Source organism: Arvicanthis niloticus, chromosome 2, assembly GCF_011762505.2.
Source record: "Arvicanthis niloticus isolate mArvNil1 chromosome 2, mArvNil1.pat.X, whole genome shotgun sequence".
Lineage (NCBI taxonomy): Eukaryota > Metazoa > Chordata > Mammalia > Rodentia > Muridae > Arvicanthis > Arvicanthis niloticus.
In genome coordinates this window covers 46,572,169-46,583,382 of record NC_047659.1, presented here as the reverse complement: position 1 = coordinate 46,583,382, position 11,214 = coordinate 46,572,169, and the positions used below count along the sequence as shown (strand labels likewise).

Here is an 11,214-nt window from a genome sequence, read left to right as displayed (position 1 = left end):
ATGTAGTTCCCATGGCCTTTCTCCCCCCCCCCCCCCCCCCCCCCCCGGCTTCTCTTTTTCAGAACTACAATTTCCGTCAGGCAGAGCGGAGGGCTGGCCCCGCCCCGCCCCCAGCCCGCCTCTCCCGTCCCTAATTGGCTGAACCTTAGGGCTGCGCAGTGGGTCGGGTAGCCTTCCGGGCTGCACGCTGTACACCTCGATAGCTTTGGGGGCGCTGTGCAGCCACCTGGTGGTGTCTCTTCACGTGTGTGTCCTGCACCCAGGGAGCAGTCCTTTTCTGCCCTGGTCGTGGGACGCCTGCCAACCCCTACTTTGGCCCTGCAAGGCTCTGGCCACGTGTCCAGAGGGGCGTTGTGTCCAGTGGGACCCTCCAAAGGTACGCCCCGTGGCTTTCCCTCAGCCTTACATGGGACGTTTGTGGATGAGGTTGAGTTAAACATTTAGTTGTATAAACACTATGCTTTTGAATTGTAATTAGTGGTGAAAGATGCTGGTTTTCCCACCAAAGTAGGATTGAATTTCTCTTTCCTAAAGGCTCGCCCTTGTGTGGCCAGCGGGGACCCTGACTGGTTTTGTGGTAATTGCTGTGTTTTCTTCCTCCTTCCATGTTTTCCTCCTTATAGGGAATAAAATATGAAATGTTTGCATTCTTATTGGACTGTCTAAGATAATCCAGGTCGACTTCTCTAAGTAAAAAATAACATTCTCTGTGAACTAGCTCAGCCTGCGCGTTCAAAATTACCAACTAAAAATTTCCATAACTGTATACCAATGCAACCCGTTACCTCATTGTAAGCCCCTTTAGTGTGGTTCTGCATCTCCCACAAAGACTTGGCATGCCACTCCGTAATCTTAAGTGCTTAAAGAAAAAGTCAGTAATCACACCAGCTTTCTGATCGACAGAAGTACAATACCGGATGAGTGTGCTGGGTCAAAATTTAACCGCTTAGTTTTGTTTTGTTGTTTTAAGGGAAAACTCGTATTACCCTTGATGCATTTCCTTCGGAGTCTAGGTTTTTTGTTGTTGTTTTGTTTGGTTGTTTTGTTGGAGGTTTTTTGTCCCCGTCCCCCCCCCCCCCCCCCGATGTTTCATGACTTGCTTATAGCTTACGGTGGAGTGAGTGCTTTGAATATTTTTAGAAAGCTCTACAATAGTTAATTTGGTCATTCATGAATGCAGCTGTCACTAAAACGCTGGAACCCAGAAAAATATAGCTGGATTTTCTTTGGCTGAAGCAAAATGCAAATCATTGCTGAATTGCACTCATCATCTCTTTCTTGTCTTTCTTGTCGCAGCTCTTGTCTTTCTGTGCTCTCCCACCATGGCCGAGCTTGGGTTTCTGTGCTTATTTTTCACATGACTTCTAAGACGGCACTATACTTGACTATTACAACAAAAACAATAGCAAGTAATGGGCATATTGTGATTTAGTGAGTGAGGGCTCTGCTTACTCACGTTCACATATTAAGTCCCAGCAGTGAGCGATTGAGCAGCTGGACACAGACCACCCTTCAAGACACGATGGACATCCCCCTTATCTGCTGTCCCGTCGTAATGGTGCTGTCTTTCTTGGTTTGGATCAAAGTGCCCCCAGTTTCTACCAGATCCAAATGCTTATCATCTGGGAACTCTGAGAGCTTGAGGAGTCTGTTCACGTGCTTCTCCTTCACTTCCATTCTTATTCTTACCAGGATGATACTTCGAGGCCAGTTGTCTCTCAGTGTTTTTCAGGTTTTCCCTGAGTGGCATCAAGCTTGATCACTAAATCAACATAGTAAGTGGTTTCTTTCATCACATTTGACAGCCAGTGAGCAGGCTGGGGCTGTGGGGGAGCAAGAAGGGACTGTACAATGCACACAGCTCAGGCAGTGCCCATTCTTTCTTACCTAGCATTCTGGAATGTTCCCTTCCTGTGGTATTTATGTTACCACTGAGATCCCCAAGGAGAGTCATTAGACTTTCTTTGCCTCTCCCACAATCAAGTACTTTTAATTCTATTTCTGTCCAGTCTTTTCATCTCAGTAGTTTTATGTTTTCCCGTTTTCTATCACGTTATTAATTGGCCTCCTGATTGTTCTTTCTGCCTACACTTGGAGACTCTCGATTCCCAACCTGCGGCAGCTTTTGGAGAGTGATTTCACTAATGCACACAGCTGTCACATCATTCTTAGTGGCTCCTAGTTACCCACTGCAGAATGTCTTAAACCAGAATCCAACCCAGAGTCTTTCATTGTTAAAGTATTTTTAGTATGTTAAATGTATGCAAATATAAAACCATACATAAAGTCATATGTAGCTTTTATGCAACTATAATAGCAAGGCATTTGTAAACTAAATGAATCAGAACTGTGTGACCAGTAAATTCAAGTGAACACTTACTCTTTGTGATCATTGATACTGTTTTGCTGGACCTCAAAAATTCAGAGAGCAAATCCATCTGCCCTGTCTTTTTTGGTACACTTCTCTTACTTTGAGACCTACGCACACTTTTCTAGTTTTGCAGGTAACTCGGTGCTCCAAGTCTTTCTTTGACCTGTGATGAGATTTTCCCTTGCTCAATGTGTCTTGGCTTTCTCGGACCTTCACTGGACAACATCATTTACATACAATAAATGTCTTAGTTACTTTTCTATTGCTGTAATGAAACACCAAGACCCAAAGCAACTTGTGTAGGAGAGGGCTTATTTAGCTTATATATCCTGAGTGACAGTTCACTGATGGAAGCCAAGGAAGGAACTGAAACTCTGACAGAAGCTGATGCAGAGGCCATGGGAGGAGCTGCCTACTTGCTCCTCTTGGATTGCTAGTCCTGCTTTATTATAGAACCCAGGGCCACCAGCTCAGGGATGGCAGCACCCACAGTGGGCTGGGTTCTCTCCCATCAGTCAGTAATTAAGCCTGCCTGCCTACAGCCTAAGGCTGTGACCCTATAATTCAGTTCCTGGTGTTGTGGTGACCCCCAACTATAAAATTATTCTCAGTGCTACTTCATAACTGTCATTTTGCTACTGTTATGAATCATAACAGTTGATTCTAGTGTGTGTCAAGTTGACATAAGACTAGCCAGGGCTTGCTAATTACTCTGCATGCAGCTTGTTGGGTAGTGCACCCATAATCTCAAATGTAGGACCCCAAACCCAAAACAGCAGTTAAATAAAAGGTGGTCCTCTAGATGATCTGACCTATCTTTTTGTTAAAATTCTTCTTTCTTTTTTGAAGTTTTTTTTTTTTTTTTTTTTTTTTTTTTTTAAATCAAGATGAAAATAAAGGTTTCTCTGTCATGTTCATAGTCTGGGGAATACATGCACAGATCCCTAAGGGGTCACAGAGGACTGATCAGAACCCCTTAGTGTCCTGTACAGGACATGGTGCTATCTTTGCCTTGCTACATTCTCAACCTGTCTCTTGACTGTCCTTCATGTTCCTGTTCTAATGTTTGTCTGCTGGCTCAAGCCTTTCTGTTTGAGATTTCCTTCAGAGTTCCCCTTGCATTCTTCCTTTCAGCTGTTATTCTCAGGACTCTTTCACTGACCCCTCCAGCTAAGCAGTCCTGACTATGTCCCCATGGTACTCTGCATGTGCTTGTGGCACTGCATTGAGCTAACCTGGGCAGAAAAATGAGCTGGGATATTGTTCTGCCTCTTTAGCACACTAATTAAAATATGGTTAATGCATGTACATATTGAATGAATGAATGGCCTACAAAACTAATGTGTAGAACCTATGATCAGCAGGTAAGTGCTTTTAGCATCAATGAAGACTTAGTCCCCTCTTACTCTTTAAATCAATAGAAATGAGAAATGCAAATGCCTATGAATTCTAACTTTAAAGCAGCTATTTTTTTTCAGCTGGTCATAGTACTGCACACTTTTAGTGCCAGAACTCAGGAGGTAGAGGCAGCCGGATCTCTAAGAGTTGGAGGCCATCCTGGTCAACAGAGTGAGCTTCCAGACGGCTAAGGCAGAATAGTAAGACTCTGTCTAAAAAAATAAGTTTTTTTTTTATATATTTGTAGTAAGTTTTTTTTTTAATATGTAGATGGTAAAATAGCATTAACAGACACAACTTACAGTTGTGTCTAATTCTCTAATTAAGGGAGTAAAATAAATATTGGTTCTTTTTTACCCCACCCCCATTCTTTTTTTTTTTTATATTAACAAAATACATCTTATCCATGATATTTTAAAGACAAGAAAACATGAATTTGGAAGTTAGGAAAATGCTTTCTGTTTATATGATTTCCTTTTTTTAAAAAAGTATTTTTTAACTAAATATTAAGCACTCAGGCTCTTGAATATTTGTTCAGGAACAAAATTTGAAGCAAGGCCATTGGAGAACATTGTTCAACACTTACTGTCCTCTGCTTGGACTGGGACCTGTTCTGGCACAGGGTATAACAGTGGTTGTGATAGGAGGACCAGCTAGAGCGGTTCTCAACCTGCAGGTCATGAACCCTTTTGGGGTCAAACAACCTTTTCATGGGGGTCGAATATCAGGAACCTGTATATTCATATTATGATTCATAACAGAAGCAAAATTACAGTTATGAAGTAGCACTGAGATGCTTTATGGCTGGGGGTCACCACACTGTGAGGAACTGTGTTAAGGGTCGCAGCATTAGGAAGGTTGAGAAGCACTGAGTTAGAGAGTACTTGGTGTTGCATCTAGTCATTATTGGTTGAAAACATAGAGTTTTTTTTTTTAGCTAAGAGAAATAAAGCTGGGAGCCCCACTTTAGCCAGAGTGGCCAGAGAAGGCCCTCTAAAGGAGGAGCTTTCAAAGGTCTCTAGAAAGAGAGGGTGTGGTGGCTCATGCTTGTAATCCCAGCACTCAAGAGGTTGAGGCACAAAGGTTCATGTGAGTTTGAGGCTAGCCTGGGCTATAGAATGGCACCATGAGACCAGTCTCAAATAAAAGCAAGCATCCAGGCAAAGGGATGCTGAGCTACAGGATTCTTGAGGCTTGTAACCCCAAAGTAGGTTTGCTCTAAAATGGCCAGAAGGCTGGCTTGGCTCTTTTGTGTACAGGTGGGAGATAAACTCAGAACAGTAGGCAGGGACCAAGTCATGTCCAGCCTTTCAGGCTGAAGAAAGGAGTTTGAATTAGTTCTGTTGAGACAGAAAGCCACAAGAGGCTTTGAGGAGGTGGGTAGGATGTTCTAGTTTGTTTTAATGACATCCGTTTGGCTCTAGTGTGAAGAATGCACCAGTAGGCCCAGCTTCTTAAACTGGATTCTACCCGTTATGGGATCACATGTCTGAATGTGGGGGCCATGAGAAGTTTGGCAATAGTAAAAGGTTTCTGAATGCACAACCAAGAATTAATTCAAAAATCAAATGTGTATTGAATCTGATGGGTTTCTGGCAGTACTTGTGTACATTACAGTCTTAGTTCTGAACACAGTGTGCACACTTTACACTACACATGCTGTTACACCACAGAACACACTTCCTAAAGGTATTAGCTCAGATCCAAGGCTATTGTATACTATGAATTGTAGTATTTGTCTATACAAACACTTCTGTTCTTACAGAATCATAATGGTTTAAATATGTAAAACATCTTTGTATTTTCCTACCATCATGCCTCAGTGTGAGGATTATTATATCCTTAGACTACACGGTGTTGAATGTTTGATTTGAAGTTTGCTGTTTGGTTTGCAGACTTGAGTTTCATAAATAAATTGTGAAATGAGTGTTTGGCTTATGATTAGGGCAGAACTTCTAACAATATCTGAAAAGGTCCTTATTGTGGTAAATCTCCGACCCAAATAAGTCCGGTCAAGAAAAACACAACTCAATATTTATGGATATAAACTGCAAGCCTAGATTGGGCAGATTTACCGCTGCACTACTCTATTCACCAGCTATGAGATCCCTTACAACTTGTGATTTTTCCAGGCCACGTTCTTCCCCTCTGTTGTCCTTCCACCTCTGGCTCCTCTGTCATCTCCGTGGCCTCTCTCCCATCAACCTCCTCTTCTGACTCCGCCCCTTCCGACTCCTCCCCTAAGCCTTTTTCTTCACCTCCCCTTCTATTGCCCAATCACTGGCTCTAGCCTCTATTTTACAAATTCAGTTGGACAGAAGGTTCACAAGATTCACTCCTCCTCCGCAGCCCCTCCCAGGAACTACCATCAAAACACGAGGCTGAGGCTATCCACAACAGTCCTAAACGTGTCTCCTGCCAGTTTGTACTAGGTATTTATGCAAAATGGTATCCTCAGCAGTGATGATTATAAAATCTATATCAACTGTGAAAAAAAACTCTGAAGATGTTCTACATCTTATAATGTTACTCAGTCAAGATTTAATTCTTTCTTATTATTTATATGCGTAGCATGTGCACACTTGTGCCTGTGCAAATGTGTGTGCATGTGTGTATGAGTGTGAGTGTGTTTTCTCTCTGATTACCTTTGAGGCAGGGTCTCTCTTTGAACCATGTGCTCACCTATGACAGTCTGCCATGTCTGCTCCCACATTACTGGGTACCAATATGTGCACACCTTTCAAATGCACACCTTGCATTTTTTGTGTGGGTGTTACTATCCAAACTCAGGTCTTCGTGCTTGCACAACAGGTACTTTATACTTATTGAGCCATCTCCCTAGCACTGAGATTTAATTAATTCTATAAAAATACACAGGCTGTGCTGAACATGGTGGTACATGACTTTAGTTCTAATATTCCTTGAGAGGCAGGTCTCTGTGAGTTCCAGGCTAGCCAGGACTACACGGTGAGATATAGTCTTGAAAACAAACACAAGCGTATCTATATCATTAGTATGATGATTTGCTTTCATCTTTAATAAAGTTAATTTTTATTAATTTTAGAAAGTCTCACTGTAGAGGTTCAGACTGGCCTCAGATGTACTGTGTAATTCAGGCTGGTCATCCTGAGGTCCTGACCGCCCTGCCTCAGCTTCCTGAATGCTGAGAGTGTAGTTGTTCACTACCGTGCCTGGCTACAGGTGTATTTCAGCAGCACAGGTAAGAGGATTTCTGATGTAATGGATATTAGGGATGTGAAGAGAAAACAGTTGAATGAGGTTGTGGCTCGGTTGGGAGGGTGCTTACTCTGATATGGCCCTGAGGTGGTTTGTTACTGTACAGAAAAGCAGCTTTTAACTTAAATCATGTAAAAATTGTTTAGAAATTTTTCTATGGTGTTAAAACTCTGTGAGTCTTATTTAAAAGCCCTTAACATGATGTCACAATTTTTTTTTTTTTTAAAGTGAGGTGGTAGAACATAGCTTTAACCCCAGTATTTAGGAGGCAGGTTTAGATGGAGCTCTGTGAGTTTGAAGTCAGTTTGGTCTACAGAACAAGTTCCAGGATAGCCAGGACTAAGCAGAGAAACCCTGTCTTGACTCCCCTCCCCCTCCAAAACACAACAACAACAAAACCTTTTAAAATGTGTCTTTTCCATTCATGCCTTTAATTAAATGTGGGAATGATGTAAGCTAGTGATCCATTTTATTATTTTTCACATACAAGTAGTCACTTGTCTCAGAAACATTTATTATTGAGTAGTCTTCACTTCTGTGTAGATCATCAGTGTTAGCTCTATTATGCGTCAAATTACACATGTTAGCTCTATTATACGTCAAATTAACTTTATCTGTCTTCTGATGCTATAACAAAATCTCTGAGGCGGGGCACTTAAAAAAGAAGTTTATCTAATTCCTACATCTGGAGGCTGCAAGTCTAAGATCCTTTGGCTGAATTTGTGTGACTTCTTGGGAAAGCCACCTTGGCTGTATCACAACATGGTGGACGGCATCATGGTGGAAGCATGGATGATAACGAGAGATCGTATGGTAACAGGAAGCTAGAGATTTAGGGGCCACCCTTGCTCATTTTCTAAGAACCAGGAACTGAGCAAGTTCTGGTGAAAACTATATTAGTCTTTCCCAGGAACAGTGCCTTTAGTGGTCTGCTCACCTTACAGTCACCCTGCTCTTGAAGGTTCTAACGCCTTTCAACATTTCACACTGGAGATCACGCTTCTGTGCATGAGCCTTTGGGGGATACACACCTGAACCATGTTTAAGCCATGGCTTCTTGTCTCTGTTCTGTTCTATTCTTTTTCTCTCTGAGCTAATAGCTGACTAATTATTACAGTCAGTTTTGTAACAGAGCTTGACAGCTGGTGGGGTAAGGCTTATAACTCAGAAGTGTCTTCTTTTTTTCTCTTTTGCTATTTGTACTTTTCATTTTAAAACCACTTAAGCTCCACAGAAAACCTCACTAGAATTTAAAAGTAGATTTGTTTTTTTTTATTTTATATGTATGAACATTTTGCCTGTCTGTATGTCTGTGCCCTGCATGCATGCTTAGTGCCCACTGAGGTAAGATGAGGGCATTGATCCTCTAGGACTGGAATTATAGAGCTGTTCTATCACTTCTAGGAACTGAATCCAGGTCCTCCTCAAGAGCAGCGAGTACTCTTAATGCTGAGCCATCTCTCCAGCTCCCTCATGGGAGTCTCACTGGGATGATATCTCAAACTGAAGATAGCCATGCCTTTTCCAGTTATTCCGTAAACAGTCTTTCCTCATTTCTTTAGATCTTCTTTAGTTTCTTTTAAGTTTGATAATTTTTCCTACAAGGACTTAAATATTTTGCATCTTAAGACTATCATATTCTTAATAAATGTTATATATATATATATATATATATATATATATATATATATATATATGCATATATGTTTGTTTTGCTTTCTTGTAACAGGAACTCATTATGAAGTAAGTTCCTGGGCCTCAAACTTAGTCTTCCAGCCTGGCTGAAAATTATGGTTCTTAATTTGATCAACATTTTGTTTTAGTATGTGATGTATTGTGTGTGTGTGTGTGTGTGTGTGTGTGTGTGTGTATACTTGCCATTATGTATGTTTGAAGGCAAAACACAAGTTTACAGGGTATGTTCTCTCCTTCTACTATGTAGGTTCCAAGGATCAAACTCTGATCATCAGGCTTGGTGGCCGATACTTTTACCTGCTGAGCCATCTTGCTGGCCCAATTGTTTTTTTTTTTTTTGTTGGTTTTTTTTTTTTTGTTTGTTTTTTAATATTATACTTGTTTTGAGTAGATAAACATGCATATGTCTTCTGTAGGCAGAGCAGCCTTGCCAAAATTCGTCTTTAATTGTAATAATGGTTGTTGAGAGCCGCTCTGCCCCATGCTTGGGGGCCAAAATGTCGTGGACTGTTCTGTCAATGTTGGAACCCGCACTGCCAAAAGCCTTGGGGGCTAAATTGTTAGAACCCGCACTGCCCCAAGCTGCTCCAGTCCATGGGTCGGGGTTCAGCAAGAGAAAGAGTGAGGATGGACTTGAAGAATGGAGACCAGACAGGGTGTGATTCAATCCCATTTATTTTTCAGTCTCTCTTCCTAGCCCACGTCCCAAGTCCTGAGTTCCTAGTCCCTAGTGCCTCCAAGTTCCAAGCTTCCAGTTCCAAGTTCTAGTCTCAAGTCTCATCCAAGTACAAGTGTCTAATAATTTCTTCTGTCTGCCTCTAGCCTTTTATATGTCTCACTTCTAAGCCATGCCTTTAAGTCATGCTCTTAAGTCACGCCTTTAAGTCTTGTCTCTAAATCACACCTTTAAGTCTCACACACCCAAGGGAAAATCCTGGGTATCTAAAACAAGATGTTATCAGAGTGTGCTCAGCTGTTGTAGGCTATTGTAAACAAGTCTCTTGTCAGGGTATATGGCTCAAGATGGCTGCAAGGATGATAGCTACCTTCTGTTGGCTCCCCACAAATGGTCACCTGTGGATGTCCAAAGTTTTTTCCAATGTTGATTTCCCTCAGGAAATTGTGACAGTTTGTTAATTCTCTGCTCTTGCCTTTCATTTTAATTTCCCCTTTTTCTATCTTGACCAAAATTTGAAGTTGAGTTTCTACTCTGGTAACAATACTGATAATTCACTCTAGTATTTATAAAGAAAGTAGCTACAACTGAGGATAACATTGCTACCAGCAAGAAGTCTTGATAGGGTTCGTTTTCTCTGCCAGTTAAAGCTAAAAGACAGGAAAAAATCTCAAGTGCAACAGGTAACAGCAGAGAAATCTCAAAACACACAAATAAGCTCAGTCAGAGTCATCAGATGAGGAAAGGCTTGTACTGCAGGTGAGGAAGCACACTCATAGAGTGGACCCAGAAGAACGACTCGGAGCTGAGATGTCTAGTCTTTTCTCAAGGACTGGGGTTTTAAATCTCTGAAGGGTCTTCCTCCCCTAACTTAGGGTTGGTCAGTTTGGAAAAAGACAGGATGGCTGATTGGCTTCCAACCATTGTGCAAACTGTCCTAATCTGCTCAGATCTCCCTGTCTGCCTGCTGGAGAATTTATGTAACTCCTAGTCCCTTAACACTTCGGGTTGCTGACAACTTGTCTTTTATCAGATTAATAAAATTAACTCATTTTCTGTATTGGCTAAACGTTTTGTTTATGTGATCAACTAGACATTGAATTTTATCAGTGCTTTCTGTGTATATGCTGCTGTGGTCTATGTCCTCCCCCCCCCCCCCTATTTTGATAATGTGGTAAAGTTAAACTTAAATGAGCTCATTTAGATAAATGTGGTGACATATTTTGTTTTTGTGCACTGTGGGCTTTGGGTTCCTGCTGGCTCCAGTGCTCAATCAGGTCTGAAATTTTGGTTTCTGAACATTTTTTTCTGGCTTGCTGGCTCAGTGTTGTATGTTGTTAACATAATACATATATTTTTGCTTGTTTACACAGTATTGGGGGAGTTGCATAGCAGAAAGGCTTCTGAGGTATCAAGTTCACCAAATTTCCAGAACTAGATTCCATTTCCTCATATTTTTTTTTAACCATTAAAGCTTTAGTCAACAAAGAGTAGAATCTAAATGACCCTCAGAGCCCCTTCAACACTGCACAAGCAGTCCCGCTTACACGGTTGCAAAGATTGTGTAGTGGGAAGAGCATCACAGCAGGAGTGTTAGGCATATTGTATGACAGCAGCTCACTTACTGAGATCTTGACCAAGTCATCTGCTGAGTGGATACTTTAGGACTGAAGTGAGATCACATATGCTCACAGATACAAACATCATGTAAAGGCAAATCATGAGATACAGATATGACACCCAGTGCATTCCCTCAGAGAAGGTATGTTGGCCTCTGTACCGGGAGGCTTTCCACAGAGATCTCTGGCCTGGCCAGGAGTGAGGGTTCAGGCCAAGG

General features: G+C 41.7%; 1 protein-coding gene across 1 annotated transcript in view; it reads left to right on the top strand.

Moving 5' to 3' along the window:
• Positions 1 to 149: 149 nt before the first annotated feature.
• The window catches only part of Mettl8 (methyltransferase 8, tRNA N3-cytidine), a 91,617-nt gene continuing 80,552 nt past the window's right edge, over positions 150 to 11,214 (top strand). Inside the window, 1 exon segment of the mRNA XM_034493637.2 lies at positions 150 to 376. The gene's annotated coding sequence lies outside the window, so the exon portion shown is untranslated.